Source organism: Perca fluviatilis, chromosome 19 (genome assembly GCF_010015445.1).
Source record: "Perca fluviatilis chromosome 19, GENO_Pfluv_1.0, whole genome shotgun sequence".
Classification (NCBI taxonomy): Eukaryota; Metazoa; Chordata; class Actinopteri; order Perciformes; family Percidae; genus Perca; species Perca fluviatilis.
In genome coordinates this window covers 19,976,868-20,000,680 of record NC_053130.1, presented here as the reverse complement: position 1 = coordinate 20,000,680, position 23,813 = coordinate 19,976,868, and the positions used below count along the sequence as shown (strand labels likewise).

Below are 23,813 nucleotides of genomic sequence, written 5' to 3'. Positions count from 1 at the left end.
GAAGCTCTTAATTACTCATGTTTACTTACCATTTAGTTAAAGGTGCAATATATAATACTGACCAGTGTTTATTAGTGATTAGTGTTTGGGCTCTAAGCTGTCTCCATCTTTCAAATACATCTCCAATATTTACCCGGGGTTTGTAACGTCTTTGGTCATGCAACTATTAGAAACATGCCAGGTCTTTTTAGGTCGGGTAGAATCTATCTCCATTGATCCTGTTTGTTTGTTTGTTTGCTGCTTTCATGGCTGTACTAACATTACAGCTGTAGCGCGCTGGGTTTACGTTTTTACAGGTATATCTGGCAACCCGGCCTGGCTGACAACAACACACAGGCCAAAACACAAACAGATATTCCGTCACGGAATGGAAATTTCAAAAGGAGAAAATACTGGCATTAGCTTGTCAGAATTTTTTTTATTTCAACTTAGCATGTTTCCTTAATATCTGATGATCATTTTTGGATTTATTACAGTAAATATATTACATATCGGACCTTTAACACCTAATTTAGCATTCCTGGAATAGCATTTCATCCTATTCTAAACCGCCAACACAGTGTGTAGCTTGGTTCATTTCTGTTCACTTCAAGGTCTGTTAACTTCAGATTTCAGTTCTATCTTTACATCTTATTTGGGGAGTTGTTTTAGGTCAGAGTGCTTCACAGCAACTGAACTACAAGAGTACTACATAAGAGTAAATTCATTTATTCAGCTGCTACTTATAGGCGGGCAAAGTTGAGATGCATGGGTTTTTGTTGTTGTCCTGTTTAGTTTCGTAACTGGATGGCCTGAGGCAGGAAGGAGGCTCGATGTCTATCTTGTCCAACCGGTATGGCAAAGACAGAAACCCAATGGGAGCAGTTCAAACTGGCAGCATGGAGCAGGAGATATTTTCTGCATAAAGACTCTGGGAGCAGAGTGAGTGGGAGTACGCTGTCTGTGTATTTCAAAAGATGATGGCTGTGTCTGAGTGCTCATTCTGTCATTAGTGTGGAGGGTTAAAATGCTTTCAAAACACACCATTATGGGTGAATCACTGTGATCTGAGAGTGATGAAGCAGCCATTAGAACTGGGCACAATAAACACTTTTCCTTTTTGCGGTAAGTAATATGGTGCAGTGTATTGAGCTGAATAAGCAACATTATTAAAGGTAATGTCAATAACATTTTCACTATAATCGATCATGTTAATCATTGGACCCATTCTACAGTCAGCAGCCTTTCTGGGCCACTCAGGTTGACCTTTAAAGGCTTAAATATAAGGCAGGGGTTTGTTTGGATGAAGAGGTAATAGGTTGGAAAGGCTACCTGCATCCCAACCATAGCTACAGTTTCATAAGCTCTTTGAGTTATTAGCTTGGAGCAATTTTCCAGGAGCTATTGTGGCATTATATTGTAAAATGGGTATCTCAAATCAAGCAATCTTAATTGGTTCATAGTTGTGATATAATAACTAAATACAACGGCTATGACATCTAATTCCTTTGCACAGTAAGTATCACTCTGCGTTTGAGGAAACAAATTAGACTAACAGACTGATAGCTTGTGCAACGGAGGGAAGATGTTCATCTGCACACACACTGCCATGACACAGCTGGTTTAAAATTATAGTAGTGGGATGGTAGTATCTCAGTCCGTAGGCTTCGGAACCAGAGGGTCGCGGTTCAAGTCCCCGTGTGGACCAAGTAGGGAGTGTAGACTGGTAGCTGGAGAGGTGCCAGTTCACCTCCTGGGCACTGCCAAGGTGCCCTTGAGCAAGGCACTGAACCCCCCACTCTGACATCTGACATCTCTTCATTAGTGCATGTATTGGTCCTGGGCATGTGTATTTCAGGCCTGTGTGTAATAACTAACAACAGAGTGAAAAGAAAAATCAATTTCCCCTTGCGGGATCAGTAAAGTATGTCTTAGGCTGGTTACACACTGGATGCGTCGCGCGAGCGTGTCAGCTGCGTGGCGTGTCCGTTTATATTTCGGCTCCCATGTTAACAGGTTAGAGCTTACCCACTGCCTGCATGACACGCGCGTCTCAGGCGCGGCTCGAGCCGCATCGAAAACGCGGGCCTGCTAGAAATAGAACCGACGCCTATTTTTCACACGACAGGCAAGCGTGTTGGAAGCGTTTCCAGGCAAAATAGAATAGGAAAAGATGTTTATATGTCGTTTAGACACAAATACATATTAATAAATGACATGTTGATGTTTGAAAGTCTCTAGGTTTCGATATAAATGCAGATATAAATGTAATTTAAAAACAAAAAATCGATTTTCTAATATTGCACCTGTCAATACAGAACGGAATATTCTGTAGCTTATTTTGCCGTCAATACTGCCGACGTTGTCTTTGCTGTAATCAAATCAGTATATATTTATGTTTAACACAAACATGTAAACATACATGTATCCAGACAAGGCTAGCAGCAGCAGCACCGCGTCAGACACGTTTCTGGTGTGTAAAGACATAGAAAAATCCACGCTGACACGCCACGCTCACGCTCACGCCACACTCATGCCACACAGGCAGTGTGTAACCGGCCTTAGTATCCCTTTAAGTGTACAGTATATTTACAACCGCTAGTTTGCGGACATTTTACCTTGCAGAACACGAGTTAGTTGCTTTGTGTTATTGTGTGCCTTTCTTTAGTGTTAAGAAAAATAAATAGCCTGTGATAGCTGCTAGTGTAGGTTGACATTACATGCGCAGCGTTGCTTAGCAATAACCTTGTATGTGGAGGCAGCCAGCCAGCCAGCCCAGGATGCTTTTTTAAATTGTGAATATAATTATTTATAATTTAAAATCTATTTAAATTGGAATGTGACCATAACTTTTGTATTGCTATATTTTATGACCGTGATATGCATTAATTATATCACGCTTCGCATCGGGCCGAATAACTCCCCTTAGTTTTGATATAATCACAACATAAAAAGGCCTGTCGTGAGCTAACATGCAGTTCCATCAGTGTTTTTCCACCCATTTGAACTTACCTTACTAAAGAGGCTAGAATTTAGGGTTAGACTTTAACTGCACTTTTATTTGTATAACATTACAACTGCAACTATTATTGCCAGGAAAAATGCCAAGAATGTGGCTCAATGCCTTTTCCAGGTTTCATTGACACTCTATCACTTACAAAAGTACTGTGCATTTCATCTGGAATGTATGTATCAACTCTTGTAACAGGTTTTCCAGCCCTCCACTCCACCTGCCTGAGTCCAACAAAGACCAAATGTGCATAACTTTACACTGAGTACTCTGAGCTGTGTATCGCCAACTCACGTCAAGGTTTTGTTTGTTCCTGCATCCATACCTGGCAAAGCCAGCTTCACTTTTGTTTAAAAGCTCCCTGTTGGAACAGTGCCAGCACTGCCTCACATTCTTGTGCTCCCTCAATTGCTCACGCTCCATTTACAGTATATGTGATATAAAGCATTCGTCGATTGATCTGCAGCTCTTTTAAGAATATTTGTCCTGCAAGGGGGTTTAATGGTACAGAGGTGCATTTGCTGGCATCACAGCACATTTAAGACCTCGTGATTTTCAAATCAAAAGAACATCCATTGCAAGTCATCACAATACCTAGCAATTGATGCTCAGCTCAGATGTTTGCAGTGATGTCTTTTTTTCTGATCATCAATTTAGACTTTTGTTGTTCAAATTGTTGAAATGCTGTGCTTCGATTTGTAATTTCGTTACTTGAATGTCATGTTTTTTTTTAAAACAGCAGCAGATAACATGTCAGAAAAATAATGCAGCCTCAAGGTATTTATTACTCTGAGTTATTTGGTGTCTATCTGTGATTTGTTTTGACGTCTTGTTTTGGTGTGATGGTGCATTTTTATTCTGCCTCTGCTTTATGAGGTTATTAGGAAACTCTACCAGCAGCTTGTTGGTTGTTACATGGTAACATTATTAGCTGTTGGTGAGTTACTCCAATTCACCAGATATTAAAATGGGTTAAATATTACATTTTTCATGTAAGTTTAACATGTTTTGTTGACTAAAATATTATATTACCTTAAAACTTCAAATAATAGCCGAGTCCCAAATAGACGCCTGTCTCTTTTAAACGCCTGGTGTGACAACAGATTTGGGTAAATAAAGGCCGGTCTCAAATAGAGGCCTGGTCTGTTTTTGTTTTTTTTTCGTGTCGGGTTGTATTTGATCTTTTAAAACCCATCAGATCGTTTGTTCTATGTTTTGATTTGATTTCACGTGACAGACGCAACCGTTCATAAACGACAAAAGATGTTTATATGTCGTTTAGACACAAATACATATTAATAAATGACATGTTGATGTTTGAAAGTCTCTAGGTTTCGATATAAATGCAGATATAAATGTAATTTAAAAACAAAAAATCGATTTTCTAATATTGCACCTGTCAATACAGAACGAAATATTCTGTAGCCTATTTTGCTGTCAATACTGCGGACGTTGTCCGCTACGTAGCTGACACGCAACAGAAATGCCATGCTCACGCCACGCTCACGCCACACAGGCAGTGTGTAACCGGCCTTATTTATTTTTCTTAGTGGTAAATGAAAACATAAACACATCAAGAACACAGCCAAATTCACACACCTTTACGACAGCCTGCAAGGAGAAAGGCTCCTGAGAAAAGCTGTGCTTTTCCTGTACATATGAGAAATATCTGCTGTAAAGTACTTGCATGCTGGGCACACCTTGCCGATGTTAACAATACCAGGTCTACGTACGTCAAAGCAAAAAGTCCTTGGAAAAAAGTACATGAGGATGGAGGTGTCTGCGGGCATTGTTGGTGAGGCATGTCAGATTGCTTGCTAAGTATAATTTAAAAAAATTAATTTAAAATTTTTTAAAGCAAAAAAAAAAAAAAAAAAAAAAATAAACAAAATTCTTTTTTTTGGAACAAAGAAGAAGGATTTTTGTTTTTTTTCCAAAAAAAAAATATGGGGAAATGGGTCAAACCCATGGGATCCAGGTTAGGATTCACCACTTGCACTAATGTGAGCAACTTCAGGGTAGATGTGCAATGGCTCATGGACCTCAACTACCAAAAATTACACATGTTGACCTCTAGGTGGCGCTATAATGACATCAAACGTGTTTTTGCCTATAACTCCCACATTACACATTACACACTAGGAAACGTTACATTCATGTGTTCCTTGAATCAAGCTGAATCTGATGATATAGGCCCCGCTCATTTCCGCGAAGAATTTTTTTCGCAATATTGCGCAATGTGCAAAGCAAACTTTTTCAAACTCCTCCTAGGCTGTGCGACTGTTTTGCACAAAACATGGTAGGTAGCATCTCCAGATGGACCTGACTAAAAGTTATTAAAAGAATTTTGCTAAGTAAAACTATGCACAATTACCGACCAAACAAAATTTCATAGCTAGCTACCAAACACACACTTCAGCAAATCACGGCTAAATTAATTGCTATCAGCGCAACACTTGGTAATCCTATTGGCCTTGCCACCCCGAACCTCTGTATCAAATTTGGTGAAGATCGGCCATTAGGGGGTGCTATAATCAACGTTGACGCATTTTGGGCTATAACTCAATCAATGTCAATGGGAAATTTGCAATGGCAAACACTTTTGGCCCTATAACTCCCAAACCATACATCGCACAATAAAAATAATAATATCCACGAATTCCCTGAATTCAGGTGAATCTCCTTATATAGGCCTCTCCCATTTCCACCTAGATTTGTTTTTCGCGCGAAATATCGCGATTTATTGTTAACCTACTTTTTCAAACTCCTACTAGACCTTGCAACACGAACTTTAGCAAATCTCGGCCAAATTAATAGGTATCAGAGCAAAACTAGTATTATTGTTCGACCTCCCACTGTGAGGCTCTGTACCAAATTTGGTGAAGACCAGCCATAAGGGGGCACTAAAATCAACGTAGCCGCATTTTGGCCTATAACTCAATCAATGTAAATGGGAAATTTGCAAAGGCAATGCACTACAGACGCTGAAGCTCACACCTCACAATATTTCCAGATTGCCTCCCCACCGTTGCACCGTGGGTATCGCTTATGCATGCTGGGTGGGTCGTCGGGGGGCAACTCGCGCCGGGGAGGCTTGGACCCCGTCATATCTGCTTGCAGTTCTAGTTGATATTATTATTGATAGCATTGCATATGGAAAATACTCACTTTTCAGTTACAAGGTTGACTCATGCATTGATGATGTGACATGTCTTCAGGGAATTAAACTATACCTTGCACAAAATATAGCACAATGCAGTAGAAAAGTACATTATAGGCCCAGAGGAAACATGCATACAGTACATGTATTTTTATCAAGCTTACCTTGGATGGTTCATTGGGATCTAAATGACAGAAATAATCCAAGTATATTGAAGTAGAAAAGTGTGTGCTGCACAATTTTAAGACAAATTAGAAAATAAACCTCTGGTTATTTAAACAATTATGTGTGCAGCATTATAATCTCTAATTTCATATACTATTTTGCTATATATTCAAAGTAAGCAAATAGTTATTTTACTGCACAGACACCACATTACAAAACACAACATATTATATGAAGTGCCAGGGGAAATATAACAAATAACTTGCAGCACACAGTATAGAAACAGGATATTACATCTAAGGAACCAGTGTGCTGACTAAGGGAACCTCCTAGGCAAACCGCCTCTCATGCCTCACAAAGGCACATTTGATCCGGTCCAAACACCTGGTAAAATAACCAAAGGCTGGAAACTGGATGCAGCAAGAACAATGCAAGATTCAAAGCCTCTTTAGAGATATGGTCACACACTCCCTTACCAGCCAGGATCATCTTAATTATTTCTTTGCTTTTACTCTGATACTCACTTGCATGGAATTAGAGATCATCACATGTGTGGTAATTCTGTTGACACTGGCCTTCCTTCCTTATTATTTGGGGTCCTAGAGACCCCGCTGCTGTATGTGTAAAAGACAATTGCTAAATCAACAACATTTTCTCTTTTTTTCTAACCTCATGAAAACCAGATATGTAGAAAAGTATTTAAGTGGTAGTCTTTCCCATTGCCACAAACTGGGCTTGTACGATTGATGGTGACAAAGTACAAAAATGACTACAAAGCACTGTTACAGTAAACGGCCAAATAAGGACATATTTCATGTTCTATATGTTACTCGGGCTACGAATGAACAAATATTCCTTTTGTTTGTCAAAAGGTCATTCACAGACAAGGAAATGTAAAGTATGTTATCCTACATTTTGATGTTACTGTAATGTTAACAACAGCAACCCAACTAGACATTTTCATTATTATTCATTAAAGGGACTTACAATATGTCATTTAAAAAACAATTAGCTCATTAAAAAACTCATGAGGTAACAAGGTGATAAAACAAAATACAGTATTTCTTTTGAGCTGGTAAAGAGGGTCGGGCTTCTCCAGGAGCCCAAACTGAACATATAAAGCTACAGCCAGCAGACTGGACACAAAAGGAAACAGCTAGCCTGGCTCTGTCCAAATGCCTACCAGCACCTCTAAAGCTCACTAATTAACACAATACTGTATAGCTTGTTTGTTTAATCTGTACCAAAATGGAAGCATAAAAAATACATGTTTTTAACAGGGATTATGTACCAGACTATTACTTGGCTATTACCATACACACATAAGAGTGGTATCAATGTCATCTTACTCTCAGCTAGTGTTAATTTCGTCAGACGAGACAAGACTAAATATGTTCATCAACGACCTTTTTTTCCATGACTAAGACGAAACGATGACGAGACTGCGCCAATGTCCAAAAACACTGACAAAGACTAAATTAACATGCATTATTGTTGATGAAAAAAGACGAGACTAAAATGTTTTGCATAAAATAAAAGCTAAGATAAAATCTCTTTACATTTTCGTCTACAATCGTCTCTACTTTTCCATCATGAGATAGAATATTCAGCTGTTACTAGGGTTGGGTACCGAGGCCCAGTGTTAATACGGCACCGACCGGTGCCTTAATGACCGTTATCTACCGGACCGAATAGCAACGCGGATTTCGGTGCCACTTAAATGCCTGCGCTTCACTCTGATGCTCCTAAACGGACGTTAGAGGCAACCGAAACATCGCTGCACAGGACGCTAGTTAACACTATACTTGGCAGCAGGTAACGTTAGCCTACCATTAGCTAGCAGCTGGATTAAACACGGTTAAAATGCTGACAGCTAAACGGTGTAAAAGTTTGTCTGTATTTCACTGTAGAGGATTCCAACAGGGGGACGTACGACAGTCTGCAGCTGCCGTTGTCTGAAAAACAACACATGTGTTGCGTTCACTTTAAACTCGCCTCGCCAGCCTCGTGCTGCTTTCAATGTTATTGTAAAATACCCTTTTCCTATTCAGTGGTTGTTTTTCTCGTTTAACAGGAATTTACTGGTGAAATAAGGAAGAGGCTCGATATTTATATAACTTTATATAATTTATTTTTATATAACTATTTGACTGAAATGGTTATCAGAAATAATCTCAGAAATAATTTGTTGTTTAAAAAAAGACTAAAATGTTTTGACTAAAACTTGACTAAGATATATTGAGTTCTTTTTTGACTAAAACTAGACTAAAATGACGAGACTTTTAGACAACTAAAACTTGACTAACAAAAAAAGATATGTGAATGACTAAATATGACTAAAACTAACAAGGATATTTAGCACAAGACTAAATTAAAAATAGGTGACAAAATTAACACTACTCTCAGCAAGAAAGCAAATAAGCATTTCCCTCAATGACTCAAACTATTCCATAACACTTTATAATAAGGGTACATGGATTATCATGAATTCGCACATGACTTCATGCATGAAAAAGCATGAATTTATTCATGAACTATCACTAATGTACAAGGATTAATAGTATCTCATGCATGACTTCATGCAGGAACAATAAGTTAATTAATTAAGGTATTTCAATCATCATGATTTCTGATTTATTGATGATGTTCATGTTAGAGTGCGGATCGGGCCGCATTTTTCTGTCCGAGCCCGGCCCGCTTCTGACAGAGCAGTAACCGAACACGGCCCGAGTCCACCAGGCATTAAGATATTTATGTCCGAGCCCGCCCCGAACCCGTCTCATACTAATGACACATGTACGTTTGTTTGTGTGGAAAGCCAGCTTTTATTAAGCAACTGTAGGAAGGCATTCGGAAAGGTCAACAGATGAGCGCATCAGAGCACACGGGGCAACAAGTGCGCATTAACACAGGCGCACACCTACATAATACGCTTTTTTAAATTTAAACTGTTCAATGCCTTATCGCGCTGATGTGACCGAGGCTGACCCGAACCCGAACATCATTTCTAAATATCTGTCCGAACCGCACGGCCCATCGGGCTCAGTTCGGGTATCCAATATCATATTTATCAATGTTAAATATGGACCAGGTCAGCACTTTATTTGAAGGGCCACAAACATGATGAGGTAATGAAGAAGTAATGTTTAGTTAGTCACGACTAACAATTTAACACTTTAACTACAGATTTACCTATGAAGAAGACATGAACATCATCAATAAATCAGAAATCATGATGACTGAAATACATTCATTGATGCATTAATTAACGTATCGTCTCTGCATGAAGTCATTCATGAGATACTATTAATCCTTGTACATTACTGATAGTTCATGAAGTACTACATTAATTAATTCATGCTTTTTATTGCATTAAGTCATGCGTGAATTCATGATAATTCATGTTCCCTTATTATAAAGTGTTACCAACTATTCCAAAAACACATCATCATCTGTGTGCTCAGCAATGGATTGTCTACTAAAGGGCCATCACATTATACTGTCTTTGGAGTCAGGTGCAACACAACAGTGAATACCGTTCTAAATCATACCAGTTAATAAACATTGTTAACTCTCATTTTGAATACATTGTCATCACACAATTTATCCTCAGTGAGTATGAAGATGCAGCACAGGAAATCAAAATAGCCGTCATATTAACATCACAGTAAAACTCTAATACTGTCGTTACTTATCAAAAAGGAAAAACATACTTATGGTTTTCAAGCGTGATGACCTCGTCGGTGTCACTGGGTACAAATGGTATGCTCTGTCCAACTTGATTCATGTTCCGGCCACTCTGAGTCATGGCTACTCCCCATCCAATTACCATCATTTAATATATCATGGGAATTACAGCTAGACTGAGCAAAGTCAGAAGTGACTTGAAGACACCTGTGGGTAATGGACAGTAGCAGCGTTTGGTTTGGATCACATCACAGATGTAATGATTCAGTTGGAGGGAGACCAGGTTGATTGATAACTAGGTCAAATTGAGGATGTGCTTGATCCTTTTCCCCTGATCCTATGTCTACAACTTGGCTGCAATTATTATTATTTTCCTTTTAATAGAAATGTAGGAAAGAAAATCTAAAAATAAAAATTAATTGGTTGCAGGAGTAAAAAGTGCATTCATCAACTCATCAGAAACTGTTCTCTCTGCTAATGGGTTATTGAATTAATATTCATAAGAGAATCTGAACTAGAAATGGTATATTGGATGTGCAGGTCAGGATAAATGTGTCAGGGATAATTGGTTATGGATAATATTAAATATATATAACACTTCAAAGGTGGACTTTATTTAAGTTTTACATCTGACATGAGACGTTATGGACAAGCTCAGATGTGTAGAAGCGTGATTTCTTGAGATTTGACAGTTTTCAGACTAAGCTGCAGATGACACATTCAGAATGAAATCCAGGCTAGATGTTCTATATTCACTTACAGTTTGACAAGATCTCAGGGTGAAATGTTGAAGATGTAAAGGCCACCCACTATGTTTGAAGCAAGGTTTCATCTTTTATATGAACCATCAGAATTAGCTGCCATTTTCCATCAAGTATTTTCCCATCCTGCTACAAAAGTGACAGACATAACCCAAAGAATTGTAATACAAAACTTGAATCAGGGATTGGTATGGGGAAATTTCAATACAAAACTATTTACCTGTAGCTAATGTTTGCAATCTTATTTTCACCTTGATATACAACAACCCTGCAAGGCACTCATTTTGGTCCCCTATTTCTAAATTCCCAGTGATCACCTTCAGTGAGCTCTGTCCAGGATCACAATGCTACAAGCATTATATTCTTGTATTCAGATCTCCCACCTATCCAATTTCACTTCAAAAGACAGTGAAATTGTAGGTTGCATATATGAACTACTGAACACACACGGCCAAATAAATGATCTCCTCAGAGCATCACTTACTGCAAAAATACCACTCAGTAAAGATGAATAAACAATGGAACAGCCAACAGCACACAAAAAAAGTTGCATCCCATGATAACAGTGGAGGCTTTCATGGATGACTACATATTTTATAATATTTTGGCACTTGGAAAATCCAAACATACTTGTATGAGTGCATGCTGAAGGAAATTTGGCAAAACAAGGGCACAAGGCAGAGAGAATTGCCCCTACAGCGACACAAGACAGAGCTACTGTAAAATTCAGTTCGGTTTGGGGTTACGGGTGACTGCTGGCATGCTTCTTTTGTTGCATTGAATTCCATTAAAGAAAGTGTTTTTCCTGAACATTAAAACTGAGGCCAAAACAAAACAAAAATTAGCTTGAGCTAAGGCCAAAAGGTTGTGTACTGGAATTGGAGGTAGGAATGGCTAATAAGCAATTGTAAGAAATGTAATTCAAAAGCAATTTAATTCAATTGTAAAGTGAATAGTTAATGGTATATCTACAGGAGTTAACCACAGAAGGCAGTGAAGCAATAGGCCTATTTTCCCTCCCACATTGATAACAAATTACTGTGATGTCGTTGCTATCTTTTATTATCATTTTGATTCAAATATTTGATTTTATATTCTTATTTCTCATTTGATGCAATATACTCTTCTTTCTGGGTGGGTCTTATGAGATAACACACTGTGTCAAGGAAAGGAAACTAGGGTACAGTATCTTCTCTGTGTGTGTCATGAAGCTTGGATTCAAATTATCTGGTAGATGAAGCCATGCATGGAGAGACTTTGAGGATACAGCCAGAAAGCACCCCAGTATAGACAGGTAGTGACATTTTTACTTCACTGATTTCCCAGCATCGACTTTCATGTGAGTGCAGAGCTCACATTAAAACGAATATGTCTAGTGCTTCTGTGATGATTTATGTTTTGGCGGCTTTGAAGATTTCACATAGCTCTCTTAGGACACTAAAGTTGGATTCTTGTAATATGACGCCTCTGACTATAGCTTTCCTTAAACTAGCGTGAAATCCATCAGCCAGCTTGCTGAAAAAGTTTGTGAAAACGACTTTTTTCTTAAATGGTTTTAGAATATTACACATCTTAGTCTATTTACGGGCACAGGAGTTAAGTCTCTAACTATATCTCCGCTAAACTTGGGTTATCCTATGTGGGATTTATGAAAACCCAAGTTTCCTTTTTTTTAAATAGCTAGAGCCTTAAAGCTGCTTTATATTTCTGGTTTCAAACAGATAAACAATACAAAAAAACATTTCATTGTTCAATGTGAATTTGAGAATGTTGTTGTGTATCTATAAATATATATTCTATATACAGTATAAAGAAATGTATTCAATTCAAACATTGGGTGGATTGAATGAACCCTGGTATGTCATGTCATTATCTGTTGTAATGCAGAGCGATGGCAGCAACAGAATTTTGATGACATTGTCATGGAAATGGGGTATAGAAAATAAGTAGAATGTAAGAGCTCTTCCTGGTGGAAATTTACAGTGTTTTCATGCCAAAAATGCACAATGTGAAATATACAGATCTGGAGGAAAGAAACATTGTTATTAAATTGTTGTTATTAAAAATGTATGGAATGCTGTTATACAATGTTATTTTTAGGACAGACTGAACCTGTGGAATCACACAGAACTGGGCTCTGTGTAAATGTTGTAACCTTCATAGTATGCACTTACCAGGACCACATGTGACATTTGCTCTTTTTTCCCAGCACTCACTAGCCATTTTTACTAGCTCAAAGTAGATTGACCTCTGAGCATTGATTTTGTTGTCACTTTCCCAGAGCTATTTTCATATATCTCTGCGTTTCAACGGCTTGTCTTGATTATGCTGCATTTGATTACTAGATGGAAACTTTGTTTTTATCACAAAACATACAAGCTGATACATGTTTTTTACTGACTTCTAACTTAGTTGTTGGGCGAAATTACTACGACAGAATCGTTTTTTTTTATATATATATTAAATGTTGTGAAAATAGGTTAAGCATCAGGGTTCTTTGTTGTTTAGTGAACTGAAAAAAAATCTTGACATAAAGCGTTTGTTGCAGCAAGACATGTTAAATTGGGAAAGGTTCTGAGCTTGTGATTGTGTTGCTCAAATATCATTATCTTAATGTAACACAAAAAAAAGCAAAGACTTAAAGAGCCATTTGAGTTGTTGTAGTAAAAGAAAAACCTTAATCATTATTGTATTAATTTAGACACACTATACTATTTCAGATTGTAACCAATGACTAAGAGCCTAACGAAACCACTCTATCCCTTAACTCACTGCCTCATAAACATTTCACACTAATATGTGACACAGCATGGTATTGTTGAAACAGAATATCATTGCTTAAGGCAAGGTGACAGGGATAATAATCTAGCATCCTTTATGTTTAAAATTCAAATCCCAGAGGTAAAGAGAGAAAGATGGCGGTGTCCTTGTTTCGAGTGCCCTCCCTACTCTATCAACTCGGTCCAGGGTAATCAGTCAAACAGCAAAGCGCAATATGTGACCACAGTTCATGTTTTACCATACAACAATGATTGAATACTGCTAAAAGGATATGGAAATGTGTAAAGGTTATGATATATAGACACCATTTTGATACAATTTCCATTCCCAATTGCCAGGATAATGATGTCATTTGTTTGTGGTTGTTCTTATATTTGCTATTGTTCACTTTTTCAGCATGATGTGCACACAAATACAACATTGCCTATCTCATCTGTGTTTAAATGTGTTTGCTGTGTGGATGTTAAGATTTTGTTAACTGTGTAAACACAGATTCATTTCCCTCTGTTTGCAGCAATTACTCATTTTGTAGGTGTTTTCTAACTCCAAACCTGATGGGAATACATTCTTTGTATAATATATTGCATTTGTATGAAAGGAGCATATGCTTCATACAGTACAACAGCGTTTACCCCAGAGGTCTGCTGTATGCAGTTAAGAGAGCGGGAAAGGTCACATAACTCAGGGGCAGTATAAGCGCTGCTCCATGTAATTTTTGATTAATCTCTGAAGTATAATATTTTTATTTTATCACCTGTAGTGTCTGAATGTCCATATACCACACACCTCAAACATTTAAGTTTTGAGGCAATTACAACATGTCATTTTGCCTCTGAATCAGTATTTCATTTATAATTCATTTATGAATGTTTGTCAGTGACATTTTATCAATGTCTGTCTATATTCATTATTTTTCACTTCATATTTCACATTTGACATTCTGATCTGGAAGTTCTTGTTGGGTATGTTTTGACATTTGCACTGCTTGTTCAAGTTAATAGCTGACAATATTGCCAAAATAAATATTATTTGACACATGTGAATAAACTGACAAAATGGAAATTTCACATTTTCAGCTATTTACATTACAAACAAGCCACAATGTATGTAGGAATGTGTGAACCTCTGATCAAATCTCACAATCTCACTCACAGTGATATTGTTTAGACTGCATACTGCAGCAACACTCACTGCATTCTGTTTAGTGAACATACAGTGTGTGCCTGAGTTTATAATTCAGCCAGCAAGATCTTGTGCAACAATCTAATTATAATTATATTCAAGCGGGAACCGAGTATTTCTCAGCGGGCTCCATGCAGCTGACTGTATGTGCATAACAGTGGGTATGATTAACAAGTTGTTGAGTCAGCACATACTGTAGTAAAGTGCTTCAAGACCACATACTTTCTAACCTACAGCAAGGTGCTAAAAAGTACAGCATAAATTACAGCTGATCGATTATCGGCGACTCTTGGCCAATTTACTTGTAAAATTTCACTTAATTCTTTTAAAGGTAATCGTTACCAAGACTTTTAGGCAATTTAAATTAAATAAAGTGTATGTATTTAATACACATTTTCTGGCTCTGTATGCACAAGATGACATGTAAACATTTGCAGTAATAAAATATGATCATTCCCAGTGTTACTTATGGGTGTGTTGGAATAATGGACATACTGTAGCTTGGATCAAATATTACATAAAGCTGGTCTCCATTTAAATTATGTTTTAACACTACTGACCTCATATAATCGGAATCATTACATTTTATTGTTTTATCGTGTGGGGTATAATAAATAGTTTTTCATTTTTTTATTTGGGGATAAGGAGGTTTTAAGAGACAGAGATAATGCAGAGTTGCAGATGTAGTCACAAATTCACTACCCTGGTTGTAAATGTATTGTTATTGTTTTAAATGAACCAAATATAGAAATAGGAATCACATGTAAAAACTGATGTAAAAAATGATTCACATAAGAACTCACAATTCAATACAAAACAACAGCTGTGGACTTGGTACAGTACAGGAAGATTTGGAATGATGAGAATAGTTTGCAGAGCTATATAGATAAATGCTTGCTTTTCTCTGTTATACATTCTCATAAAAAGCACTGAAGGTCAATATTTCTACATCTAATGAAGATACCTAAAGCTGCAGGAAATATGGCCAATGCTACAAGCAAAAGGGCAGCTCGTTAATCTAGTCACAGTGGGGAAGCAAACCAAATTTGAGAACTTAAATGTCTTTCACTAGGATAAGCATAAGAGATAGAATATGTCAAACCTTAAGGTCAGGCAGGTGCTTCATACGGATGCATTTTGATAAGAACAGTCATCTCAAAATTGATCCTGAAATTACTTATTGAAACTGACTGGCAAGACTATTATTTGTGAAGATTCTGTAGGGCAAAAGCTTAGAGGGCGGAATATGAAGTATGAAGGAGTATGAAGCATAAACCACAGAGGACTCTAGACTGAGATCTAGAGTGTGGTGAGAATCCTACTGTGAGCAAACAATCAAGAAAAGTAAGGTGTAACAGAAGCCAGTGACCTTTATGAAAACATCTGTAATCTCGCTCTGTGTTTCTCTATTGGTGCGGCTTAAAAGTGGGTCAAAGAATCAAGCCACTGCTTTGGACATGTGCACATAAAAAGCAGCGCTTCATTTTTTATGGTAGTAAAACTACATGGAAAACAAAATTCTGATAAGATGGAAGATGTCTCTTTGACTAATCAACTGACTTTCTTAGGGGCACTGGTACTGAACATTTCACAGCACTGTAAATAGGGGGGGGCCCTTTTTTTTTTTCTTTTTTTGGTCCGTTTTGGGGGGGGGGGCGGTTGATCCCTGGCCAGCTGGAGAAATCTGGACTGAGAATGTAAATGGCCAACAGTCCCCTCTCCCTCAGCTACTACCACTGAATTGCCCTGGAGCAAGGCACTTAACCCCTTACTTATACTGTTGCATAGCAACCATCAGTACAAGACTGATTGCAGGGCAGATCACTGGCATGAATGTAGCTGTACAGTGAAGAGGATGTAGGTCAATGCAAAATAAAAAACACCATGCACAAGCTGTCAAAACATTCCTTGAGCAAATAAACATATGAATACAATATTACTATGAAATGAGTCTCTTGCTGCCACTGTAGAAAGAGGAGGAGGTAATGAAGAAGTGAACTGTGAGACACTATGATACCACACTTAATGTGGGTTGGGTCAGAAAACAATATTTAAAGGAGCAGTTCTACATTTTGGGAAATAGGCTTACATTTGTTAGCGTTCTTGCTGACACTGATATGAAGCTAAAGCCTCCAGCTGGTTAGCTAGACGGTTCGTTTACCGGAGGTTCCGCCGGTTGTCCCTCACCTTCCCCTTCCTTTGTGTTTACGCTCTAAACTCCAATCACTTCAAGAAAGAGCAACCAGAACCGCCGAGCTAGCAAGCTAACGTTACATGCTGAAAATGGCAAGTTTTGAAGAAAATTTGGATCGTGCAAAAACTCAGGCCTGCATTGTTCCTTTGTGGAATGATTGTATAGATTTACAAAGAAAATGTTTAGGGCATATAACAGGGACGTTTTGGGACCTATTGGCGGGAATTTGCGATGGACACAGCGATACACTGGCGATACACTGGTAAGAGCAAATTATGTTTAACCATGTAGGCCTATTCAACCAATTTATATAGCTCACATTACTGTATTTTGTGAACAGTTAACTTCATTTAAATTGTATGTGGTGTTTTCTTTAGCGATGTGCAAATATTCCACCAAAACAAGTTCCGTCCCGAGACGTCTAGGTCTATTTTGCTTTACGCCCGGAGCTTTACGCCCGGAGCTTTACGCCGCCCAAGATCATTGAGATCGCTTTAAAGAAATGCAAACACAGACCTCCTATCTAGGAGTGTGGAGGGGCCATACCTTACTCCACAGTTCTTTGGCGCTAGGTCTGGCAATACAAGACTAGCTCAGCTTGGACTAAAAAAGGGGAAACCGCTAGCTGGCTCTGTCCAAAGGTAATAAAATCCACCTACCAGTAACTCTAAAGCTCACTTATGAACACGTTATATTGCATTTCTTTAGTTGCACAATGAGTATCCTTTGAGGAGTCTTGCGATGACAACCCCAGGAAGTTATACTGTACCAACCCAAGAAATAGTCCGGCACATTACCCAAGGTAAAACAGTAAATTGTTGTTTTTACCTCTGTTTTTTGTGAAGATTAAACAAATGAGATATAATGTGTTTTGTTACCTTTGGATAGACTAGCTATTTTCTCCTGCTTGTAATCCTTATTCTAAGCTAAGATAACCAGCTGCTGGCTGTAACTTCATATTTATAGTACAGATAAGTGTGTGGTATCAATCTTCTCATCTATAGCACACTGCGAATTAATGCATTTCCTTTCGTTCGAGAAAGAGGCTGGCCGCTGCCACTTTTATGTTGATGTTGAGGTTTTATAGGCTACATGCATGCGTCGTATCAAAGTTAACATGCAGTGGACACTGGAGCTCTGAGGTTCATCTCTGGTTTTAAAACCCTCACTCACCATCATGGACTGTATGAACGTGTTGGATGGCCTTCTCTTTCAACACGGAGACTTAAACACTGTCATATATTTATATACAAAGCTATTCCATCCTACCTTCTGACCTATATCAGTGTAAATAGTACTGGGACTTACACAATCTTTTCCTTTTGTCTGTTCCAAAGGTTAGAACTAAACTGGGGAAAGAGGTGTTTAAGTTTGCTGCTCCCTCTACCTGGAACAAGTTACAGAAATCCATGAAACTTAATGAGCTGGTCTCATTGGTCGCTTTTAAGAGGATGTTACATGTGCAGTAGGTAAGACTTATAAAACTAACTTTCTGTCATATTTGCTGAAACTGACCCTATGTTCCAGTAGAACTACATGAAGCAGGTAATTTAAAAAATAATCCGGCTCCTCTGGCACCACCTACAGCCTGTAGTGCGATTTGTAAAAACCCACAGCTCCCTGTTCAGATGCACCAATCAGGGCCAGGGGGCGTGTCTAACTGCGTGTCAATCACTGCTTATGCACACACATTCATTCTCTCTTGTGGGGGGAGGGGCTTAGAGTTTTGGGCTTTAGCAGAAAGGGGGGAGGGACTGAGAAGTTAATATTCAAATGTTTTTGGCTGGATCTTCGCAATCCTACTTACAGCACCTTTAAAAGATGGTATCCTACAGGATTACTAAAGTAAACTACAATAATGCTTGCTGGGTAGACTTAATGCATGAACTAACCATCAGTTAATTTAATAAGTGGGTTAAATATTTTTTGTGTCTCATTAAAAGTATTTTCTTATCCAGATCCACTGTATGGTCCAATTATTGTAGCTATAAGACTGTCCAGTCACTTTAATTTAATTTTTGTTCACCCCACAGGTACCATATAAAATATTTTCATTCATTGGGAGAGCAGTTGTTTACACAAGATAATGACTCGACTTGGCTAATGAATATTTAGTTAAGCCTAATTTAATAATCAATCAGGCAGGCTGTATCCCCGCCCTCCTCCTGCCCCAGAGGTCCTTCTCCTCTGCAGCCGGGCACGCCCTCAGCGTCTGATCACATTACCTTAGCAACGTGTTTCCTCCTGTGGGCGCTTAGATTAGCTCAACTGTCATATCCCCCAGAGAGAGAGAGAGAGAGAGAGAGAGAGAGAGAGAGAGAGAGAGAGAGAGGTAGACTTCTCACCTCCGAATAAGAAACTCTCCAACATGATGTTACAAGTCGCCGTCCCAGGGTGGACCACCTTTTCAACTTAATGGTGAGCATGCATCCTACCGCGCGGGCACACACGATGTAACCTTACAGTGTAATTGTCAGTCAGCAGAGGCGTGCTAGTACCGTGCTGCACGCGGCGGCAGATGGTCCATGTACATGTGTGCAGTGCTCCCTACTAGTCAGATTACCGTCCATATTAAATCCTGGGCCTTGCAGAATGGGGGCAGCAAGATGCGTCGGCTGGGTTTAATGCTAAGCTGTTGTGTAGTGCAGACCCCTTGGCTGCAGGCCTGCCTCAGCTCTTTAATGTGCCGGCCAGTCTCTGTCAATTTCACCCTCATTCTAATTAACAGACAGGTCAGAGCAGGTGGACTCTCATACAGACTTGCCTGCTCAGACGATTGGGAAACTGCTTACTTGCTGTATAGTTTTTACTGACCCAATCTTGTACTGTGCAGTAACAGAGAAAAAAACGGAGAAAAACAAATCACCAGAACGTCACTACTGAATCACAATACCTGTACATACACATAACTGATGTGGTGGATAGGCTATAGGGCCTGACTGAATGAGACTGACTCTTATACTGCCAAAGGTGATCAAAGGAGAAATCAAGCACTGTATATATGACACGATCTATGATGCAAATAGGACTCAACAGTGAGACATGACCTACTTGTTATAAGAAATACATTTGTGTTCTTTATTTAGTGAGTGTACTCATGTGATTTGTAGCAGCTATATTTTTGAAAATGAAATCAGGTGAAACAAGAAAGCACAGGGAGCAATATCTCCAACAAATGAATTCATCAAGTTTTTTTTTAACAGTTGTGATCATTGCAAATCATTAGACATTTGTAATTTAAGAGCTTGTCTGATGGCCTAAATTTTCCCAAATATTAACATCTGATGACAGAAAAAATAAAACCTAACGTTCTTGGCAGAGTTAATCACCAGAGACTTCAGGGCTCTCAGATACTGTGCTTATTATTTTTTTACTCTGACATAAACCAATATGTGCTGTAGCCCTTATGATTGCCTATACTATGTACTTTTGTATCTGGTGGTGGAACAAAATGCTATGCCATCTTTTAAATTATTATAACAACATTAGAAGCTGTGAAACATGTTCAATCGAATAACATTTTGTTGTGTTTTATTATTATGTAGCACTATTCTCACTTATATATATTTATAATATCAGATTTAGCAGGTGTTTGTTGGCTTTTCTCCATTTGTGTTGAGCTTCAGTTCATGTTCAAGCAAAGCAAATGCAAAAACACATCTTAATGAAAGAGGGATTGATTTCCCCCCCTTAAATACGTGCACTAGAGCTTTCCAGGAGAAGGAGAAGGGGTAGGGGGTTTGGTGGAGGGTGTGTTTGCCTGATTGAAGTGAGCTGAACTGTTTTAAGTCGGGCAACAACACCTGTTAACATCAAGATGCAGCTTGCTTAGTGTTAGTGAACATTGAATGAAACTTTTAATTCATACATTGATTAATTCATTCATACAACCCACTACAGTAAAGAAAATCCTAAAGCAATTTTCTTTACCACTGGATAATGATTATGCGACAATACTGCATCACAGACCTGGAGTATTTCTTTCATGCAGGCCTCTTAAGGCTTTCTGTGGCTACAATAGTATACTGTATACAGCAATTCCCCGAAGCACTGCACAAGTGTTACAAACAAACAAAGACGCACAACCTTGGTTTATTGAGGTTCTCCTCCTGAGCACCAAATAAACAGGGAACACTGCAGTCTATACTACAGGGGGGGATAGTGACTGATGAAGGTTTTGCCTCAAACAAAAATGAGCAATTCATAGAGGTGAAGTCACGCTGGTGAAGCTGTGCTGCTGCTGGCTCTGGCCTAATTTAACCCATGGTTATAACTTCTTTGAAGTATTATGGTCTAGGAAACATCATACAGTTGCAGTTTGAAATGCTCCTTGGGGTTATAGAGAACAAAACAATGTATATTTGTGTAGGTGAAAGTACACATTCACTTCAACATCCAATGCTCTTACCATTCTAAGATATAAGTCAGAATGATATAATTTTCTTTTTGCTATTACCCAGTAAATGAATGTTAGCGGTTCGCAAAACTTAAAGAGTTAAAATTGGGTTTTACTGAGCAATTACTGAGCATTTAGAGTGAGAAAATGTATCTGGTGTTGGTTTTCAGGGTTGCAGGGCCCGGGTGCTCATCAGTGTTATAACTGATTAGTGGTGATGCAGATAGCTACCCAGGGAGCACAAGTGATCAGTCCAGCAGCGGCTGTGGCCAGCAGCCTGCTTGTATTTGGCTTATCAGTCCTCCAGTGGCTCCGCAGTGACATCAATGGCTCAGTGCTGTTTCAGTGGCATCCTGCTGGTGATAGAACATGAAAAAATAAACAGATTTTTATAGTTTAGAAGCTTAGCTGTAGGATATTTGAGAGTTATTATGTTTCACATGATCAAGTAATGATAATGTTTCTGGTCCATCATCACAGATCTTGGAGCTGAAGTGGTTTTGATTTGTAAATGTTTTCAGAAACCTCTGCATTCCAACATACTTAATGATGATGGCAGTTGACCTCTTTCTGCTCTAACCCACTCTGAAATAGGACATCTTCTACCAAATCCATCACCACAGTGTTGTCAGAAATAGACTGTTTAACAGTGAGTGGACAGAGAAATGAGTTATGTGCCAGTTGATTTAAAGCCTGTGTTACTTTGAGATATTTTCAGGTGAAATAACTTTCCAAAAGATTGTTTGATTTGTCACAAAAAAAGGACTGGGCTTTTCAAATGAATTGACATGCTGGTGAGAAATGATGCTCCTTCTCTACCAAATGATTGCTGAGATAAAAAAAAAAAGACTGGACATGGACTCTGTAATAGCAGTCCTCATACCTCAGTCATCTGTAGTGATAACTGAAGAGAGATTTGCTTTCACTTTCTGATTTAATCATTTCAGCTGCTTCATTGAGGTGCAGAGATTTGTAAAGGGCTCTTTCTTGTTGATGTTCCTGAGGAATATATGACAGAAAGACAGCAGCTTTCATCAGTGTAGCAGGCTTACAACTTGAATTGCTAGTTTTTATTCTACTTTATTTTAATGAAGTCATCCTCTATCCCCAAGCAGTCAAACAAAAGTGCACTCGCAAATACAGCACAATAGCAAACACTAACAACATTCAGTCACTGCAGCTGTCAGGCTCTGAGAAGCTCTGAATCAAGAAAATCATAATGAGAAATTACCATACACAAGGAGCCTTGCACTATTTATCTCAACAGTCTTTGGCCTGACTTACACCTGTGCGTCCTCATTCTTGCATAAGTGCCATTATACTGTAACTAGTTACACTCACTAGCCAACATCTTCCTCACTTTCTGTGCATCGCGCTGACTGCTTAATGAGCCAAACTTTTCTTCTTGTGTAGAAAAAACATTTTCTCATTAGATGGCAAGTTAGCAAATGTTTTCAGATGTGGCCTAGTTTATGATCCAACTGTATCAAATCTAGCCTACAGTGGTTTAATTATTCTCATTATCAATTATCAATACTGATCTTTTTCATGATGAATAGATACATCGTTTAATCATAGGCTAGTGTAAAAATAGCCTTCACAACTACCTTTTTTTAAAAAAAAAAAAAAAATTTAAAAAAATTTTTTTTTAACAATTTAAACAAAATGACTTATGACAATTGATTTACATCATATATATCTTTTTTTTTGTATATTGTCATTAAATAATTGACCAATCATTGCAGCAGTTTTTTTAATCATTTTTTATCATTTTTTTTCAGTCATGTGACACGTAGGCAGTTTGATGTGATAATTTGTTGTGTCCTCTCGGTGTCTCTCTGTCATCAGTCAAGCGAGGATTTACACAGCTCCCTTGATCAATTGCCCTCTGCACACCTGTGTGATTGGTGTCCTAAAATGTGGGTGGAACTGAGCTATAATGAAAACAGTGGCTGTGCGAGACGATTAGTTGACCCCTTATGCTGCTTCTGACCCCCTGGCCCTTACTTGAACCCCTTCAGTTTGTGGTCTGCAGTTTAATCCTGACTGATCAATACCTTAAGGCCTCCTAATATCCCAGAAAACCTTTTGGTCTGTTTATCTAAGTGAGGGCCAACAGTGTTGTAATGGTATGAATAAGTATTGAATGTATTTCAGATTCAATGCACAATTAAGAAGGATTATTGTGCTTTTGGTCCAAATTGCATTCATCATGCAAACTGTAGAGTTGAAACAGCCTCTAAATATCTCACTCTGGGTTGTACTAAAATCAAATTGTATTAGAGGTTGTTGTAAAAATCTGTATTGGGATCAGATGTGTTGACTAGAATATAAACCACTAGACTTTGCATGTGTGTTGCTTCCTTGCTGCATATCTGTGAAAATTGGGGGGGAAAGCAGTATTTCCTCCTGCAATTTATTTCCCCTGGCCACAGTGTTTCCTCTAACATCGATCCATTACTCTTGCAGCTTGTTGACATTGCCAGTTTGCTGTCACG

General features: G+C 38.4%; 1 protein-coding gene across 3 annotated transcripts in view; it reads left to right on the top strand.

Annotated features, from left to right (window-relative positions):
- The first annotated feature begins 19,189 nt into the window (after positions 1-19,189).
- Positions 19,190-23,813, top strand: part of eys (eyes shut homolog) — a 182,907-nt gene continuing 178,283 nt past the window's right edge. For all 3 annotated transcript variants that reach the window (XM_039783198.1, XM_039783197.1, XM_039783196.1), the window contains exon 1: positions 19,190-19,337. The gene's annotated coding sequence lies outside the window, so the exon portion shown is untranslated. The remainder of the gene's footprint in view (positions 19,338-23,813) is intronic.